Raw genomic sequence first — 19706 nt, 5'->3', positions numbered from 1 at the left:
GATTTGTCCAGGAAAAAATACTATAAACAGTGTGTGCAGTTTATGTCTACCCCTATCTCCCATTGAAATGACCACTCCACTTAACATGGAAGTTGGTACCACATAAAACAGACGAGAGTTTCCCTAAGATTCTTGTGTATATTTGCACAGAGATACTTGGCAATTTCCTTTTCAAGAAAAGACAGTTTTAAAAATTGGCCTTGAACATGAGATCTGTAAATGGAAGGAGGTTTTGCTCCTGCTACAGCCTCCTAAAAAACCTCTCAATGTTCTGGAGTCATCCTTAGTGGGACAGAATCACAGAGTTGGAAGGGACCACAGGGATCATCTAGTCAACCCCTCTGCAATGCATGACTCTTTCGCCCAATGTGGGGCTCGAAGCCACAACCCTGAGATTAAGAGTCTCATGCTGTGCCAACTGAGCTATCCCACATCACCAAAGCACATGTGGGGCTGCAAAGGGAATTTTTGCTGTTCCTGTTATTTAGCAGCATTGATTGTTGTTGTAGGGGATAGTCCTAATATTATTATTCTTGCCGGTTGTTGCAGCCATTGCTAATGTATATTATAATTTACCATATTTTTCGCTCTATAGGACGCACTTTCCCCCCTCCAAAAATGAAGGGGAAATGTGTGTGCGTCCTATAGAGCGAATGCAGGCTCCTTGGCTTCAGCGATAGCAACGCGAAGCCTCCAAAGCGCAGAGGGAGCTCTGCCTCCGCGCTCCGGAGGCTTCGCGTTGCTTTCGCTGAAGCCTGGAGAGCGAGAGGGGTCGGTGCGCACTGACCCCTCTCCTTCTCCAGGCTTCAGGGATAGCCGCCTGCAGCCTTTGGAGCGCAGCGCCAGTTCCTGCTGCGCTCCAAAGGCTTAAGGTGGCTATCAGCGACGCGCCTGTCATGCGAAGCCAGAGGAGGAACAGAAGGGTCTCCTTCACCCTCCTGCGCGCCTGGGATTAGCGTAGGGCCATGGAAAGGCCCGTCCAGCGCATGCTGCTTACACCACGAGGCGCCCGGCTTCGCTCAGTCAGTGATGCTAATGTCTCGGGTTGGTTTCTTGCGCTGGGCTCCTTATGTTTCCTGTTTTCTTTTCCTGAGCAGAGATAAGCGTGGCGTCAGCTCCCTAAAAAAAGATTGACATATGCTAAAACGGCCCTGAGATAAACATTCATGTACCACTTTAAAAAACGATGCAATTTGGTAACAAACTTTTCTTATCCCACCTGATTGCTGAGATGCTTGTGTTTTCTTAAGTATGTCTGTCTGTTGCTGTAGTTCAGAAAAGGAGCTCCATTAACTCAGTTTCCTTTCCCTCTGCTTACTAGGGACCATTTATATTTTCTGCCATCTTGGCAGACTCTCCTGTACTTTATAGCCAGAGATTGGCAGACGGCACTTTTGGCTCTATTCGCTTTTAACTTCATTGCATTTAGGGAGCTCCTTCCTTCATTTGTTTCGATCTGCTGGACTTCATCTCTTCCTGGATCCTTTCCACCTGGAATCTGATTCTGTTCACCTCTTGTTTAATTATTTGTCGGTTTAATTTGGCACTCAGATTAGCCACAGCAGATTCTGCAAGTTTCTGCCGTCCCTTGGCACCCACCTGATAGGTGGCAGAGAGGATGGATGACTGACCAAAGTTAATTCACGCGTATGTGTATATCTGGCATTCAGATTAGGAAGGAAGGTTCACACCCTCGCCCTGCTCTTTCTGTCTCTCAGATCTCATTTTAAATTAAATCTTTGTCCATACTTTAGTTCTTATAACTATTGTGCTGCTGTTTTTCTGAAAAAAGGCTCACTGTTTGGGAGGGTGAGCAGGGGCCTGTTTCCTGCCCCCACCTCTATTGCCATTCTCATATTGGGAGCTGAACATCTGCAGCAGGGAGTTTTTTCTCCCCTTGGGGGTTCCTTATGTGATTCTGATATTCCAGGGTTCTAAATTATGAAGGGATCTTGCACAAATAAAACAAGTGTGCAACCCTCACGACCAGGGGTGGATTTAGGTTTGATGAGGCCCTAAGCTCCTGAAGATAATGGGGCCCTTTTTATGTCCAGCTGTCCTTTGTCAACAACAAATTGTCGCTGTTTTTGTGTTGAATATATGCTATATGGTAATTTATGGACCTAATAGGTATCTAAAGCCATTTGCTGCTTTGCTGTATGTAGGTTTTATTTTATTTGTTTTTTATCTTATATTTTGAAATGTACATCCAGTTTTTTCCTTTATATTTTTTTGGGGTCCCCCAAGAGAGTGGGGCCCTAAGCTATAGCTTGTTTAGCTTATACGTAAATCCCACACTGCTCAAGACCCCTTGCAGTCAATTGAGAGGTATGCATATTCCTTTAGTCTGGGACACCATAGATTTATTGTGGCATCAGCTTTTGCTGGCTGGAACCCATTTTGGTGCAGGAATAGGTGCATTCCTTTTTTCTTTTTTTTTAAAAAGAGTTAACTGATGCTATTTTTTAAAAAAACAAGCAAACAAATAATCAGAAAAAGGGACAAATCATAAAATGATACACTGTGAACAGGAAGCTTATGTCAGGTTTTGGGCCTCCAGATGTTTGGGGCATGCATTACGTTGATTATTTTTATCAAATTATTTATTTATCTAAATTTGTATACCACCCTTCCTCCTCACATCTCAGGGCGGTTGGCAACATATAAATACAAGATAGAAAACACAAACCACATAATGAAAACAAGAACAAGAGCAAAATAAACCAATAATCTCCCCTACCACAAATGCATTTAAAAGGGTGCCAGGTGTCAATCAGCCAAAGGTCTGGTTGAAGAGGAACATTTTCACCTGTGCCTGAAAGTGTATAATGAAGGTGCCAGCCGAACTACTTGGGGAGAACATTTCATAAATGAGAAGCCACTACAGAAAAGGCCTGTTCATGAGCTGAAGGGCCTCAGATGATGATCACACAATCTGGGGAGGTTTATATGGATAGAGGAGGTGTTACAGTCCTGGCTGAGGCTAGTGGAAGTGATCCAAAATGTCTGGAGGGCACCAGGTTCGGGAAGCCTGTGCTTACACTTTCAGGAGAATGGGAATGGGGATGTGGTAGACAATAAATTGTCCATGATTGGGAACCCAATCCTGGGGAGGATTATTTGCGCTTTCAGATGACTTCACAAAGAATCTCCCTTCAGACCTTCTCACCCAATGTGGAAAGACGGGGGGGGGGGGTAAATTCAGCATATGTGATGCGGGCACACAGATTCAGATAGTAATGCGCGATGATATCAGTGCAATCCCACGCATGTTTCTCTGAATGGAAGTCCTACTGTGTTCAGTAGGTTTTGTTGTTGTTTAGTCATTTAGTCGTGTCTGACTCTTCGTGACTCCATGGACCAGAGCACGCCAGGCACTCCTGTCTTCCACTGCCTCCCGCAGTTTGGTCAAACTCATGCTGGTAGCTTCGAGAACACTGTCCAACCACTGCCCAACCAGTAGGTTTTGCTTCCAGGTGCAAAGGGATGCAGGTGGCGCTGTGGGTTAAACCACAGAGCCTTGGGCTTGCCGATCAGAAGGTTGGCAGTTCAAATCCCCGCAATGGGGTGAGCTCCCATTGCTCGGTCCCAGCTACTGCCAACCTAGCAGTTCGAAAGCACATCAAATTGCAAATAGATAAATAGGTAGCGCTCCAGCGGGAAGACAAATGGCGTTTCCGTGCGCTGCTCTGGTTCACCAGAAGCGGCTTAGTCATGCTGGCCACATGACCTGGAAGCTGTACGGCGGCTCCCTCGGCCAGTAAAGCGAGATGAGCACCGCAACCCCAGAGTCGTCTGCAACTGGACCTAACAGTCAGGGGTCCCTTTACCCTTCACCTTTTAAGTGTGCAAAATTTCCTTCTTTTCATGTCGAGTGATTCCCTTCACATTCCGTTTTATGGAAAGAGAGAAATCTGTCAATGGAGTATCACAGCGAAGTCTGACAGTGTAAGTCTGTAACACAGAGACTGAATAAAGCAAATTTAATGAACCTGGGAACTGTTAACCCACAGAAGGTGATGAACAACAAAGAGTCATGATACCTGAGGCCTTGCTTTTGACTTACGTCCATATAGATAGTGTTGCCATGACGACTCTGTGGCTTTTCTTCGGGGGGGGGGGGAGGAAAGCCAGGGGAACTCCACATTTCTCATGAGCGTGTGGAAACAATAGGACAACAGGACTATATTCTGCAATAGTCTTAGAAACTGCACCCTTTTGAATTACGTCCCAGTATGTGTTTCTTAAGATGACATAGCTAAATAAAATTAAAATGGAGACAAAATGTTTAGTTATTTCTCCTTTGTTCCTGAGTCGTAGAGAAACCGTATCTAGGCCGTTGTTCATTCTGAAGGATTTCAGGACTGTGAGCACATAAAGATGTCATCCATCACCCACACCCGTAACACGATCTTCACCTTTGTATTGCTTTTGTGTGTGCAGCTTGGCAATGCAATTTATGGGACCTGGCAGACATGGCTACAGAAACTGTTGCGTGAAGGATACTCCATGCTAATAATGGGAAGTGTGCTCCACACAATTACCAGGAAGTGGGGGCCACTGCTGTCATTGCTGCCATCAAGCACATCACTGACCCCACCTCTAGATGTCCATGAAGGGACCTCTGATACACATGCATAAGCTCCATCAATTTAGATATCCATGCCAATGCGTGGACATCAAGGCGGTGGAGACTACAATGTGCTCAACACTGACTGGGCGAGCAATATGACCTCACTTCCTGGTATTCACATGCAGGGGCACTGAAGGTTTCTGGAAGCGTATAATCTAAGGTATATTGTCAAACTACCTGCTTATTTAAGAGCAGTTTCCAGGGTTCTTATATTGACAGGGTTTTTTTTGTTCACAATGGCACATAGATCTTGAATATACAGTCGTACCTTGGAAGTCGAATGGAATCTGTTCCGGAAGTCCATCCAGCTTCCAAAGTGTTTGAAAACCAAAGCGCGGCTTCTGATTGGCTGCAGGAAGCTGCGGAAGCTCCGTCAGATGTTCGGCTTCAAAAAATTCACAAACCGGAACAGTCACTTCCGGGTTTGTGACGTTCAGGAGCCAAAACGTTTGAGAACTAAGCTGTTCGACTTCCAAGGTGTGACTGTAGTTGGAACTGATTTTTCATATAATTTTGCTGGACTTCTGTCAAAGTTGTTGCTGTTGTTGTTTAGTCGTGTCCGACTCTTCGTGACCCCATGGACCAGAGCACGCCTATATTTATTAATAAGCCACTTTTGTAGGCAACTTATGTAAGCCAATAATATAAATGTTTCTTGTGCCCTTTTCCAAATGGAGAAATTAGTTTTGGAAACAGCAAAAAGTTTTAAAGGACTTTTTAAAGGACTTCACTGAACACCTTGAAGGTAGCTTTTGCAACAGAAAAGACTGGCCTTTTGTGTTTATTGGAGACTAATATCCCAGTGGCAGAGAGATTGAAGCTGCAATCCTATCAACAGTTACCTGAGAATGAAGCCCACTAAACCTAGTGCGACTTACTTCCAAGTAAACATCACAGGAGTGCCCCGTAAATGTGCTAAATTGGGCTTAAAACCGCTTAACTTTGGCTGAAGTGTGTGCCCCAAATTTTGAGACTTCATTATCTAGAGATCAAGGTTTGGCAGTATAAAAAAAACTTGTTTACAGCTTGTTTAAAAGCAAAATACAGTGGTACCTTGGGTTACAGACGCTTCAGGTTACAGACGCTTCAGGTTACAGGCTCTGCTAACCCAGAAATAGTACCTCGGGTTAAGAACTTTGCTTCAGGATGAGAACAGAAATTGCACGGCGGCGGCAGCAGGAGGCCCCATTAGCTACAGTGGTACCTCAGCTTAAGAACAGTTTCAGATTAAGAATGGACCTCCAGAACAAATTAAGTTCTTAACCCGAGGTACCACTGTATAAGATTCCAGCTTCATCTGCCCATCTTTCTGTGGTTCAGCTGAAAAGTAGGAGACTATATATATTGTATTTTACAGTGTCTCCTGTATGAGTAATTTGGGCATCAAAATTCTGGAGAAAATTTTCTTCATATAGGTGATGATTAGTTAGCGGCTTGGGGAGTGCAACTTGCCAGCTGATAATATATTATGCATGGGATGTCATTATTCCACATTTAATGAAAGAAAATGGCTTCAAAAATTTAGAAGCTGAGATAGCATTTGCCTGCAGGAGTGATCATTTGTTTTGAAATATCATTTGTCTGGAATTGCATGGGTATAATTGTTATTTTGGTTTTTATAATCGTGGAATGGCTTATGTGCTATGTACAGCGAAGACAAGATCCGGCATCATGTGCTAGCAGATGAATCAGGAGTTCACCTTCCCTTCCTTTACCCTGCAGCCCCCATGCCCCCAATCTTCCAGAGATGACTTTTTGGGGGTGTACAAGAGCCTTTTTACTGTCCTTATGCTTCCCTAATTTGTATTCATGTCCAGAGCCCTCTTGGGTATGCAATGCAATTCGTGTTCCCTTTTGAACATTGCATTTAATCCAACCAAGATATGTTGTTTAATTTGCACTACTTGAAATCAATAAGAGAGGTATTCTACTGGAGCACTTGAACTTTTTGGGTGCCAGTCAGTACTGCAAAGGAGTTCAGCAATAGCTTTTGAATTCTGTTCAGATGCTACAAGTTGCTTTTCAACAGCTGATCTAGTTCAGGTCACCGAAAGGTCTTTCCATTGTTAGTGAGCCAAATGCTTAGAAAGAAATTCCAGCTGGTGTTTTATTCTCATACTTCATGAGCCAATTCTCTCCACCATTGCCCACCGAGATGATTCTCTTCGGTATCTCTATCATATGCAATAGTTCAAATAAAGGAGTTCCATTATAAACACCATTGCACATAAAAGCTCTTAGCAGCTATATTAAATTCATTTCTTCCCATTTAAGCTATTTGAATGTGGCAGGCTCCTGGCTTTCTTTCCCTCTCCAGATCATCAGTGCAAATGAGAACAGAGTTCATTCATTCCAAAATTCCATATCCCAATGGATCCATAAATGTCTAAGACAGCCATACTGCACATGTTGACCTGGGAATAAGTCTCATTGAACCCAATGAGACTTACTTCTAAGTAGACATGCATAGGATTGCCCTGTAAAATGCATAAACTTTAAAATGACCAGATGGGAGAAAGGATAGAATTCCCATATAATTGAGAAAGATTTTGGCAAAATGGCCAGATGTAAAGAAGTATCAAATTCCAATATATTTAACAGTTAAGGGATGTGGGCAGCTGAAAAATGTGATGCCGGATTGGAAAGAAATGTACATACTGGAATACTTTATTTTGTGCACAGCTAATATTGTGGACTGCCCATACGTGTGGTGTTCTGCTTTTATTTCTTAAAAATAATCTGGCGGTCGTGTAAATATCTACGTCAACAGAACAACTGAAACGATGTACAAGTACCACAAAATCACTGATTTTCACCTACAAGTACCACAAAATCACTGATTTTCACCTACAAGTACCACAAAATCACTGATTTTCACCTATGGGAAAACAGAAGATTCAGGAATATCTCCAAAGGTTACAAATGTAGAGGTGATTATAAAGAAATTCTTATAGTTCATCTTTATAGAATTACACAAATATATAGAAGTAAATGTCCCTTCTCTTGGCTGAGCATGTTTCCTACTTGCAAGGAGTTGTATTATGGGTGTTCAAGCACACACTCACACTCTAGGTTGGAAGGCCACACAAAATTATTTACACGCGTATGTGTGAACTAGGCCTTGACCCTTGCTGATGGAGGAGACAACCTGGCTTCTCATTCTTTCTCCTGTGTGCACGCCCATCAGCACATCTTTCATGCTTGGTGTTGCTTGCAGTTTCACTTCTAGCGGAAGCCATGCAAAGACACCTTAAATTATAATGTTGGAGGGAAGTGGAACTCAGGCATGCGCCTTTAGCAGTCTCTGTGTTACACTTTTTAATAGTATGGACCAACCTGTGACAACTGAGTGGAGTTCATATTTCATGGAGGAAGGAGAAGATACTGTTCTAAGTCCAAAAGGAGCCATAAGTAGTGTGTGACCCTTGTACATGAAACACACTTAAATGTGTGTGTTTTGATACATATGTATCAAAAGCAGGGGTGGAGGAAGGGGGGTGCGGTGGGTGTGGTCCGCCCCAGGTGTCACCACTGGAGGAGTGTATGTGACAAAATACCGGGTGGCACTCACCGCGGGGCCTGCAATGCGCCCTAGCAATGCGTCTCTCCTGGGAGTGATGCGGTGGCTTGGGTACCCGCAGGCTCCACTCTGCCCCGAACGGTCTGCCTGCTGCCTCCCCCCCAGCTGTGCTCTGAACTTGTGGCGCAGAAGAGCCCGCTGTGGCGCTCCAACCGATGGGCAGGCTCTTCCCCAGACTTCAACTCTCAGGCCCCAGAATCTCGGCCTGAGAACCCGGCGCCCGGGTGCCCTGCACCCCCTAGCACCTATGATTAAGACGGCCCTGGTTTATCTGCTCGTTGCCTGCCTTGAAAAGAAAAAACTTTTTAAAATTATGGGTTGGATCCAGACTTAGTCATGCTTAGAGTCACTTGGGTCTACTTTAATACTAAGTCTGAATTCAATGCCATATTTCAGAATGCTGGCTTTCTTTTCTTTTCTTTTTACACTTACAGAATATAACTGAATAAATTCAACATCTTTTTTTAATATTATATTTTTATTAGATTTCAAATACAAAAACAAATTTATACATTCCATACATCTTAATTACATCTTACTTCTTTTTTACTTCCCTCAATTTGTCTGCCATTCCTTCCTATTGTTACTTTTTACACATTTCTGCCCTTATCACTCAGTTTTTGCATATATTGGATAAACTTTTCCCAATCTTCTGTAAATCTTTAATCTCATCAATTCCGGATCCTTCCTGTCATTCTGTCCAGTTCTGCATAATCCATCATTTTGGTTCTCCATTCTTCTATCGTAGGTAATTCCTCCTGTTTCCATTTCTGGGCCATCAATATTCTTGCTGCTGTCACTGCATATAAAAATAACTTCTTTTCTTTCTTATTTATCTCATTACCTGTAATGCCTAGTAAAAATGCTTCTGGTTTCTTAACAAATGTATAGTTCAACATTTTCTTCAATTCATTATAAATCATTTCCCAAAAGCATTTTACCTTCTTACATTCCCACCACATATGAAAAAAGGTACCTTCTTTTTCTTTACATTTCCAACATTTGTTACTTATCTTATACATTTTTGCTAACTTCACAGGTGTTACATACCATCGGTACATCATTTTCATAACATTTTCTTTTATAACTGTGCATGCAATGAAAGAATAAATTCAATAGAAAAAGAAGGGTAAGAATGCACCTTCCAAAGGGTAATCAAAAGAGAAAGAAAGGGTGGGTAGTCAGATTGCAGCCTGTTCTGGGTCCACCCCACCCCAGGGACACACAAGGGAAAGAGAGGGAAAGGAAGTCCTTTGCACAACTGAGCTCAGACAATTCCCCTCACACAAGAACTGGATTACCGTAGATCAAGGGCCCATCCTATCTATCATCCGGTTTTCAATGCAGTGGCCAGCTAGGAGCCCTGGCAGGAACACTAGGATTCCTCCTCGTGAATTTAGATTGTTCCCACAAATTAATAGGTGGGCACATGGTTTGTAAAGGACATACAAAACATTCTACAGAATTCTTTCCAAGTTTCTCTGAGAAGTTGCGGGATCTCTTTCAATATTGAATTGCTATCAAGGAAACTTAACGTCCCAGACATTGTGGCACAGTGACAGCCGAGTAGTACTCAGGTTATGGGAGGCTTTCCACAATGTCTATAATTCCTTTGTACAGCAATCAATGTTTACAGTAAAAAAGAAAGAAAAATCTCCAAGTATATTGACTGCTCCATAAACCAACAGCAGCTGCTTCACAAGAGAGAAGTGAGGTCTTTGATTTCCACAGAAAACATGGGAAATCGTAATGACTCGAGATACTCTTGGACCCTCGACTCATAAATGTTTCTCATTCATGTATCACTTTCAGCAGAACTGGATCATTTCATGAACAATATAATATAAATGACTGGCAAAAGAAGTCTTGACTCACTATATACTTTACTACAAATAGCAGCAATCCTACCACAATATTTGTGTGTGTCTGTATTTATTACTGAGCACAATCAAGCCAATATTAAGTGCTTCTAGGGCCTACTAATTTCAACAACAAGGAAGTATTATGCATATATTTGATAGTAAAATAATACTCCTAATTTACGTAGCGCTTTTTGACATTCACACACATGTTAGCAATACCACAACAGGCCTGCAAAGCTGTTTTGGAACCCTGGAAAACCCTGGAGGCTGAGACACGACTACAAATGGCTCGCAGCTTCACACAGTAACCTTTCACAAATTGGAAGGTGACAACAGCAGCGACTGACGGAGCAGGGCCACAGGTTCTCACCCCTGCTTTGTTTGCTCGCCAAGAGGCAAGGAAAGGAATGTGCTGGGCTCATTTCTTTTGCAAAGCAACAGAATTAAGTTGAGTTGTTTATTCTCTGAGGTTCACTTTGTCTTTGTCAAATTTGATACATATTTAATGTGCAATTAAATGTTACAATAAAAAATACATAAGACGAGTGTCACATCATCCTAGAACTCTCCCGTTACAGAATTAAATCCCAGCTCAAGCTTTAAGTATCTGTTGTGCTAATGACAATGAGATTTCCAGCAAAGGAAGTGACTCCGATATCAGCCTTGAAATGATTTGCCTGAAAGATGAGCTATTTCGAAATATATTTTCATTAAAAACCACTCAAACCAATTGTCATGATGAAGCAGATTAAGCCACAGTTCTCTGGCATGTCGTCAAATAATTCAAGGACTGGCAATTTGTGGTTCATATCATAACCCCCATCTGGAGTCTTCCACCCAGTGGCGTAGCGTGGGGAGTGCAGGGGGTGCCGGCCGCACTGGGCGCAACATCTGGGGGTTAGGATTAGGGGGCGCAAATCCACGGGTTAGGGGGTGCAAATTACTTGCCTTGCCCCGGGTGCTGACAATCCACGCTACGCCACTGCTTCCACCCACCAGTCCCTCCTGAAGCTTTCCCAATGGCTTGGCAAAGTGGAACAATTTCCAAGAGGATAGAACTGAAAGGGATCCTTCCATTCTAAAGGACTATCATCATAAACCTGGTTCTTTTATTAACTGGATTTTAGGATGTGGAGCCAAATATTTAGTGTCTTAGTTCTAAATCAGATAGTTTATTTCAGAATCCGTAATTCTCTTTAACGTCTGTCATACTAGGTAGTAGGCTTGGTCTACCAGGAGAAGTTAATTGACTTTGGAAGACATTTTATTGTAAGGTTGATAAATGAGATCAGTATCAGAGATAGGAAAGTTTAAAGCCGTATCAGAAAACTTTATCTGCCATTTAATATAGCAGGCCCTTTAGCCAGAGCTATAACTTGTGGGGAAATACTATTTATTTATACTTCTTATGCAAAAAAAAAATCAAGAAAAAATCAAGAACTTGCATTCTATCTGAAGTTTTTTTTCTCTTTCTCTCCTTATTCAATACTTATTTTAAGCCTCTGCTATGCCAAATGACACACTTGCCCACTAGATTTCTGCATTCTTAATGGTTGACAACAGGGTTCCAGTTAATAGCTTTTGATGGCTGGTGGCTCCTTAAGCTACTGAAATATGTTTCACGCTCTAGCTAGGTCTGTGCTGAAGAAACAGTTTTGGTCATCTTGAAAGATAGCAGAAAAGAGCAAAACAGTCAGGTGCACATAATACAATGAACCTTATCAAAGATATATACTTTTCAGTCTCATTGATTTCAATGGCAGAGTTAAGCAAATTTGTCAATCACTTCCAGTTAGATCAAATAGGACTAAAAGGTGCTTAACTTTGGCTCATTACTAATTATTCATTATTTTTTCATAACGTGGCTCTCTAACACTTTTTTTTTAAGTAAGGAGGATTGCAGCTGTAATTTTTTGACCCCGAAATCATCATTGGATAGGCCCTTCCCCTTCTTCTCCCCCTCCCCTTTCATGCATAAATATCTCCTCCAATCCCTTTTCAGAGCTAAGATGCATTGTTATGTCTGCACCACTGCTAATGCTAACCCTGGTTAGCTCAAACCGCAGCTGATGGATCTACTTTTAATGTCGTGTCTTAAAACATGAATAGGCAAACTAAGGCCTGGGGGCTGAATCCAGCCCAATCGCCTTCTAAATCTGGCCCACAGGTGGTCTGGGAATCAGTGTGTTTTTACATTAGTTGAATGTGTCCTTTTATTTAAATTGCATCTCTGGGTTATTTGTGGGGCTTGCCTGGTGTTTTTACACGAGTAGAATGTGTGCTTTTATTTAAACTGCATCTCTGGGTTATTTGTGGGGCATAGGAATTCGTTCATTATTATTTTTTTTCAAAATATAGTCCGGCCCCCCACAAGGTCTGAGGGACAGTGGACCAGCCCCCTGCTGATAAAGTTTGCTGACCCCTGTGTTAGAAGAAGGAGCTGAACTTCATGATGGACACCCATGCCCATTTCTCAGGATTACAGAGTACCTGAGTTCACTGTGGAGTTCAGGGCTCCATTAATGTCCATGGAGGGTATTTGTGGAGGTGGCTCAGGACGAGAGAGATGCTTTAAATGCAGACTTTGAAGGCTGTAGCTTACTGCTTTGAGGAGGCAGAATGAAGCATCCTCTTCTCTCTCCTACTAAGGCCATTTGCTTTACTTGCCTTTGACTTAGGTTGGAAGGGACTTGTCAGTGGCAGAATTTGGGCTCTCAAATTTTAGCGGCGCCCTGTGTGATGCTAAAATTCAGTACCCACTGCCTCTCATGCTCCATTCAACACCGTTGTTGTGGCACCCCCTGCAGCCAAACTGGCCATGCTACCCTAAAACCGCCTCTGGACTTGTGACTCAAAGCTAGCCATGTTTAGTGCCAACTTTGGTACAAAAAATATAACCCAACTAACTATGATTAAATGCAGAAGATCTGTAATACATCACCCTATTTACCCCTTTTGAGTCTGTGCAGCTCAAATTAGTGATCTGCTTAGGAACTAAATGCTTCTCTAAACTTTAAGAACTCAGAGCAGCAGAATGTGAGGCAAAACTGTAGATCTACTAAAGGGCCACAATCTGAGAGATTTAAATACATCGTTGATATCAATAGGCTTAAGTGCACTAGGCTATGTCTTGAATTGTCTCTAAAAAGAAGCGAGGAACACCAAGAGTAAATACAAATCATTTACAGTGACTGATCCAAAGGTCTACTGTAGCAAGTAAAAAAAACAAACCAATTAGTGGCACCAAGAAAAATAAATGATGGAAAGCTTTTAAATCACCAGGAGGCCAAAGTAAAACTTATCCGCTTAGGCAAGATAGTGGGAAATTAGAGGCAGTGGATAACAAAATGGTTGTTGTTGTTTAGTCGTGTCCGACTCTTCATGACCCCATGGACCAGAGCACAAAATGGTATTAAACCCAAAATGGAATTAAACACCAAATAATCACTTTGGATCTGTCTTAAGCAACAATGAAAGCAAGGCAAAACAAGTGGGTGGCAATTTGGCTAAATCGCGGATCAGATCTACTAGGATAAAAGAACCCAATTTATTGAATGTGGAGATAGCATAAGAATTGGTTATAACAATGTCAGTTACTGTTAACATCAAAGGCAGTTAGATCTAGAGAGAACAGAGTGCAACAGAGAAGCCCTGAAATTGAAGCCAAAAGCAGTTCTGATAAAGATTTGTTAATTGCTTACTATAGTTAGAATATTTTAACCTGGCCTATGGGTAGTTGTTTTTTTAATCAACTATGCTTCTGATCTCAAAAAAATCAAGCGCAACTTTGGTATGACTGGAGAAATCTGGTATAAAAAATTATATGCATCAAGGTCATCATATCATTCTGGTTAATCACTTGCTGTCTGTAAAACTATCTGATGAATCAAGTTGTATCAAATCAGAGAATTGTGTTTCTTGCTAAAAAAAATAAATGCTGATGAAAGTAATTAGGAAACACATCCAGTGACAGCATCAAGAAAGTGTTAGCAGTTTATTCCATCAAACATAAATTTGGCCTTTTTGTTTATGCTCTTCTGTAAAATTCCCTGATGGTGTGTTATAGAATATTCTTTGCAAATGCGCAATGTTTTTGGCATTTGGTTACATTCAGTAAACGATGTTCTTCTTTCAGATGCAGAACCAGGTTGTGAGGTAGACGCATGTGCAATCCCAGCACACAGGAGGTGTGGTACCAGGGGTATTTGCCCAATTATTTCACCTCATTCATCCTCCGACATCAGAAGGAGCTGGTCTCTGTGTAGGCCTTGTCAGTCCTGCTATATTGTGTTCAGCGTCAGCTTGATTTAGAGCTTCAGGGCCTGGAGACGGAGGAGGTGATGGATGAGGTGACTCACCTTCTCAGATGTTCATTAGCTACAGGGCACACCAAGTGAAATGTGTATCTCAAAACACATCCTGATGTATGGCGGTTGACCGCATTTACTTTGGTTACACAGAGCATATGCATTATATGGATTATTTCACAGCCATTTTGCTGTCATCGTGAAATGATTTCTCCAGGCTGATGACAACATTGCCTTGACAACATTTTCTCCTGCCAATCCTATCTTGCTCAGTGTTGTTTTTTTAAAAATGTCACCCACTCATGACTAAAATAGGTACTCCTGCGTGGAGGTATATAGCAAGCAGCCTTGTGATGCAGTTACACATACACAAAATTCCCTCTCAGAGCTAATGGGATTATCATCATCATCATCATCATACTACATATCATTGATTAGTTATGGTGTTTGGGTGGATGCAGACATACTATGATTTCAGTTAGCATTTTGGGAAACACTTAGCTTTCCATTAGTAACTAAGAGTTTAATTTATAAACTAATTTCCCTTCTGAAAACAGAATCGCCTGATCCTGTACTTGTCTGCACTTTTGCCAAATAGGGCATTTAAATATGTGGTACAGCATATCTCCACACTTTCAATATCATGTGTTTAAAAGGGGCGTACACATTGCATTCTACTCAGAACTATGTTCCACTGAGTTCAGTAGGACTGACTGTCTTGTATGTTCCTGATCATTCGCACAGTTTCTTATCCCCACAAAGATGTAGATGTGTATATGATGTCTATGTTTGTGAGATCAAATGCAGGAGAATCTTCCTGATGTAGAACAGGATGTCCCTGTTTTCGCTGGAGAAATGTTGGAGGGCATGCAACTAAGGTACCTTCACAGATCCAATTGCTCATTACTACACAGCCAGTTCTCACAATTCTCCTGGAAGTGTCCTGAAGTGGAATTGGGCAAAGATGTACTTCAGCAAAAGCAAAGAGACTGCTAGTATTACAGGGGTTCTGAACCAAAAGGATAGGAGAACGCAAGAGTCCTGTTAGACTGGATCAGAGGATTATCTAGTTTCCAGTCTCCCACAGTTGCTTCTGCAAAGCTCCTAGTCAGAAGATAAGGACAATAGCCTTCTCCTGTATAATTCCTGTATAATTCAATTGATTCCAAATGAGATTTTAATCCATAACTTTTTAAAGCTTTGTGCCGCATCTATGCTTTGTGCAAGTAAAATATATAGCGGAAGATTTTGCAGAAGACAAGCATGAAATTAAAAAGTGCATGATGAGCCAAGATCTCTAATTTGTCATTTTAGATAACACTGTGGGGCTCTGAGTTACCCAGTGCTGAAGAATTAATAAAAGCTGTATATAATGTCATCAAAGTTTTTATACTCACGCAGGGAGCCATCGATACATTAACATGTCAGTCAGAGGAGGCTGGTCTCTGGCATCTCCAAGCCTCACGCTCATCCCTGTGGTTTCCCATGGACCAAAACTGTATGACTGGTATGATTTTTATATCATTAACATCTTATTATGAAATAATGTAGAAACGTAATTTCTCTAAGTGCCTCATCACTTCTTGTTTAGTCTGCCAAATGCAAGAAGTCTATTTTATGGAGTGAGTGAATGAAGTGAATTAAGCCAAGATGCGATAACTGGTTTGGCATCCTGAACTGAAGGTTTCATTCTGTGCCGAAGGCAATGTTAAATAGATGGTTATAAATGTCCATTTTGTTGTAAACCTTACCATTTGGTCGGAAACTTGAAGCTCTGAGGCACTGATCCGGCTCTAGTTGTATGAAAGGAGGGTACAGTGGGCGCCAGGGTTGCGAACGTGATCCATGCAGGATGCACGTTCGCAACCCGCAGAGTTTGCAACCTGTGGGTTGTGATTTGGTCTTCTGAGCATGCGCAAAGCACGATTTAGCGCTTCTGTGCATGCGCAACCGCTGAAACCCGGAAGTAACCCATTCCGGTACGTCCATGTTTCGGCGGGTCCGTAACCCAAAAAACACAACCTGAAGCGTCTGTAACCCGAGGTATGACTGTATTAATGTGCACCTACTTGCACAAGAATGTGGCATTCAAACACATACCAGAGGGTGTGGCCCATTCAAAGCAATGTGCTGCAGACAGACAACATTTTCATTTGAACGGGCAGTTGGATGAGCATCAAACATGCTCATTTTTCCAGGAAGAAATGTATATACAGAAGCCTTCTAATATCTACCAGTCCCCTTAACTTGATTGGGGCATTAATGTCTAACATCCTTTTATGGCCTCATATAGTGGTTTTGGCACCAGCGGAGTGGTCCCTTAACCTCTTCCCCCACCCCTTGATTGCACCAGTCCCATTCATTTAACTTCCCCACACGTGGTTTGTTGTTGTTGTTGTTTAGCCCTTTGCCAAACACAGAGCGGAACTAGCAATTTCTCTGAACAGAAATTGTTCTAGCTGTTCAGTAGCTAATATTGACATGTTAGTATAGGAAGGAACCCTTATATGCCAGTGCAAAGCACAGCACAGCTCAGCAGGTGTTCCTCACAGCCAACAGTCACATGATGAAAGGCATTACAAAATGGGCTGTCGGAGATCAATGGGCTAACATATAAATATTTCAGACACACACAATTACCCGGAGCACTGCACTAACAGCCCTCGCAGCTAGTAAGGCAAAGAATAAAAATATTTCTATCCCTTTTGCAAAACATGAAGTCATCAAAGCTGAGAGACATTCAAAGCCATCTATGGGACACCAGCATCGAAATCCTACTGACAATTCCTTAAAAAATCATTCCAGTTATTTTTTTAAAAAAAGTCAAAGCATAATAATAATAATAATAATAATAATAATTTATTATTTGTACCCCGCCCATCTGGCTGGGTTTCCCCAGCCACTTTGGGTGGCTTCCATAGAGACCAAAAAACACTAAAATATCATACATTAAAAACTTCTCTGAACAGGGCTGCCTTAAGATGTCTTCTGAATGTCAGGTAGTTGTTTATCGTTTTGACATCTGATGGAAATAAAAACAATACCAAAATGTAAAACAACCTTTAACAGTCTGATTGCTTCTTCCTTACATGAGGTGAATATAGCTGGAAGAAAATAAAATAGTTGGGAGGACAAATGCTACGCACCAAATCCACCACAGAAACCTTCTTGCTAAATATAGTGCCATTTTATTAAACAACCTTAGGGGCTGCCACAGAGAAGGCCCTCTCGCAAGCTGCCAGAACCTCTGAGGTCATGGAACTACCACATGGATTTTAATGCCCCAAAGGCTCAATAGAGGATAGAGGCAGTCCTTCAGATATTTGGGGCCTAAGTCCTTCAGGACTTTAAGCACTTATGTGAGTACCTTGGATTGAGCCCAGACATGAACCAGTGCAGGCATTTTACAACACAGCTTATACACATTCTCAGCCAGTAATCAGGCTGCTGCATTTTGGACCAGATGAAGTTTCCAAGTCATCTTCAAGGGCAGCCCAACATACCAAGTGGAAGGCCACAAGTTAGCCACTTCTGGTTTACACAATAAGGTGGCGTATGAGTAACAGTTCTGTTGCAATGAAAATGTAGACTCCATTCCCTCTGGCATATGGCCTTAATAGACCTAGGATTACCTAGGATTGGTCCAGTAGTTAGAATAGCGATGAAGGAAAGAAAAGAGTCTCTCCCTCTAAATATATCTTCATAGATCTTCCAACTTTGTAGGGTTTTCTGTCAGTAGGCCACTTAAGAAAGAAAAGCAACACATTTAGTGAATGAGCAATCCATCATATGGTAAGAACTACCTCTGACCACCACACCAAAAATGAGCCCAAAATAGCTGCATGAATACATTTCCCAACATTGCTATCAACAGAAAACCTTTACTAATGTTTGCTTGATATCAAACTGTTGGCCACAATCCAGTGCATCTCAAACAAACCTGCTGGCCCTTGCCTGAAATTAAATGGTACTCTCATCACTGGAAGCTGATGAGGATGATTTTGATGAGTATCAACATAAATTCCTGGAAGGCTCCTAATTTATATATTGAGTATTCAAAGATCAACTGACTTGCTAATTGTTGAGGTCTGTGATTATCACCTTTCAGAAACATACTTAGCAGGGAAATCAAGCCCATCAATATATACATTTAGGATCCTTCTTGACCAAAGTCTTTATTAAATGGGCCAGCTGCCCAGACACCTTCTAAGTGGTAGAATGTGCAGCTGTTGGGACAAGACAACTGCTGTTTGTAGATCCTTTATAATAATGCGAGCAGTTCTTAATGTTAACTCCCTAGAAGAGGTTCCCATACAATGTACTCTGTATTGTTTCTTTCCAAGAGCCTATGGTTTACTGCCCCTGAATCAGTATTTGTAATATATCTGTGAGTCACCACAATGTCATTCCTTTGGGGATACTAGATTTTATTGGACATTGTTGTTGTAATTGTTTGCTAGGGGGAGCTCTTGCTGGTATTTTTCTTGTCCACATTAAGCCATAGAATACAAATGGCTTCAATAGCCTATAGTTTCTATAGGTCATTAGTAAGGACTTATCACTTACAGTGTTCTTTTTCATCCTTCCCACGATAATGTCCATGCTCCAGTTGATTGATTGCATATTTAACATTATTGGAAGCAATGCTTTCTCATGGATGTCAGGCAACTAATTTCTCCAATTATTTCTGTATCAGTGTCATTCTTCTCATGTATAACTGTCACCGACTACAATATGCCTTCTAATGTTGCTTATTATCAACTCGGAGCACAGTTAACTCATTTCTTTCTCCTGGTTTTAATCAAAATTGTCTTGGGCTTCCATTTGACTGACATTTCCCCAGCACTCACATATATTATTTTGGATTAATTTCTGCTTTGTTAGCCATCATCTCTCCATCAGTTTGTTTTGCTTTCTAAATAATGTGTAATGATTTGTGCAGCACCCTGGGATTTAAATTGGATTATTCAAATTGGATGGCTCCATTTCTTTTCTCACCGCTCAACCTAGCCTATCAGTGGGTACCTGTGCGGTGTCCAATTTCTCCTTATTGAGAATTCAGACTATGGTGTCTAGTCACTAAATGTAATCTTGAAACAGGCATCCAGAAAATACAGAGGAGAGACTACAGGAACAACCAGCTGTATGGAAAACATAGCTAACTTTACCTGAATCCCTCTTAACTCAACAATAATTCAATTTCATACAAAAATCAATATGAAATAATTTTCTGGCCATCTTGTATACCCTCCCATGAGCAAATCTTTAATTTATTTCCAGTGCTCAAGGCCAGGGGAATTGCGGGGAGAAGGAAAAGGGAAGTA

At 41.6% G+C, this 19706-nt stretch overlaps 1 long non-coding RNA gene across 1 annotated transcript in view; it reads right to left on the bottom strand.

Moving 5' to 3' along the window:
* Positions 1-11065: 11065 nt before the first annotated feature.
* LOC310675394 overlaps positions 11066-19706 on the bottom strand; it is a 43441-nt gene continuing 34800 nt past the window's right edge. The window contains exons 3-4 of the long non-coding RNA XR_014510101.1: positions 11607-15325; positions 11066-11543 (exon numbers count right to left, since the gene is read on the bottom strand). This is a non-coding gene — a long non-coding RNA (uncharacterized lncRNA). The remainder of the gene's footprint in view (positions 11544-11606; positions 15326-19706) is intronic.

Source organism: Podarcis tiliguerta (genome assembly GCF_965153285.1).
Source record: "Podarcis tiliguerta genome assembly, chromosome: 4".
Classification (NCBI taxonomy): Eukaryota; Metazoa; Chordata; class Lepidosauria; order Squamata; family Lacertidae; genus Podarcis; species Podarcis tiliguerta.
The sequence above is the reverse complement of the archived record's forward strand: the minus strand, read 5'-3'. Positions and strand labels throughout refer to the sequence as shown.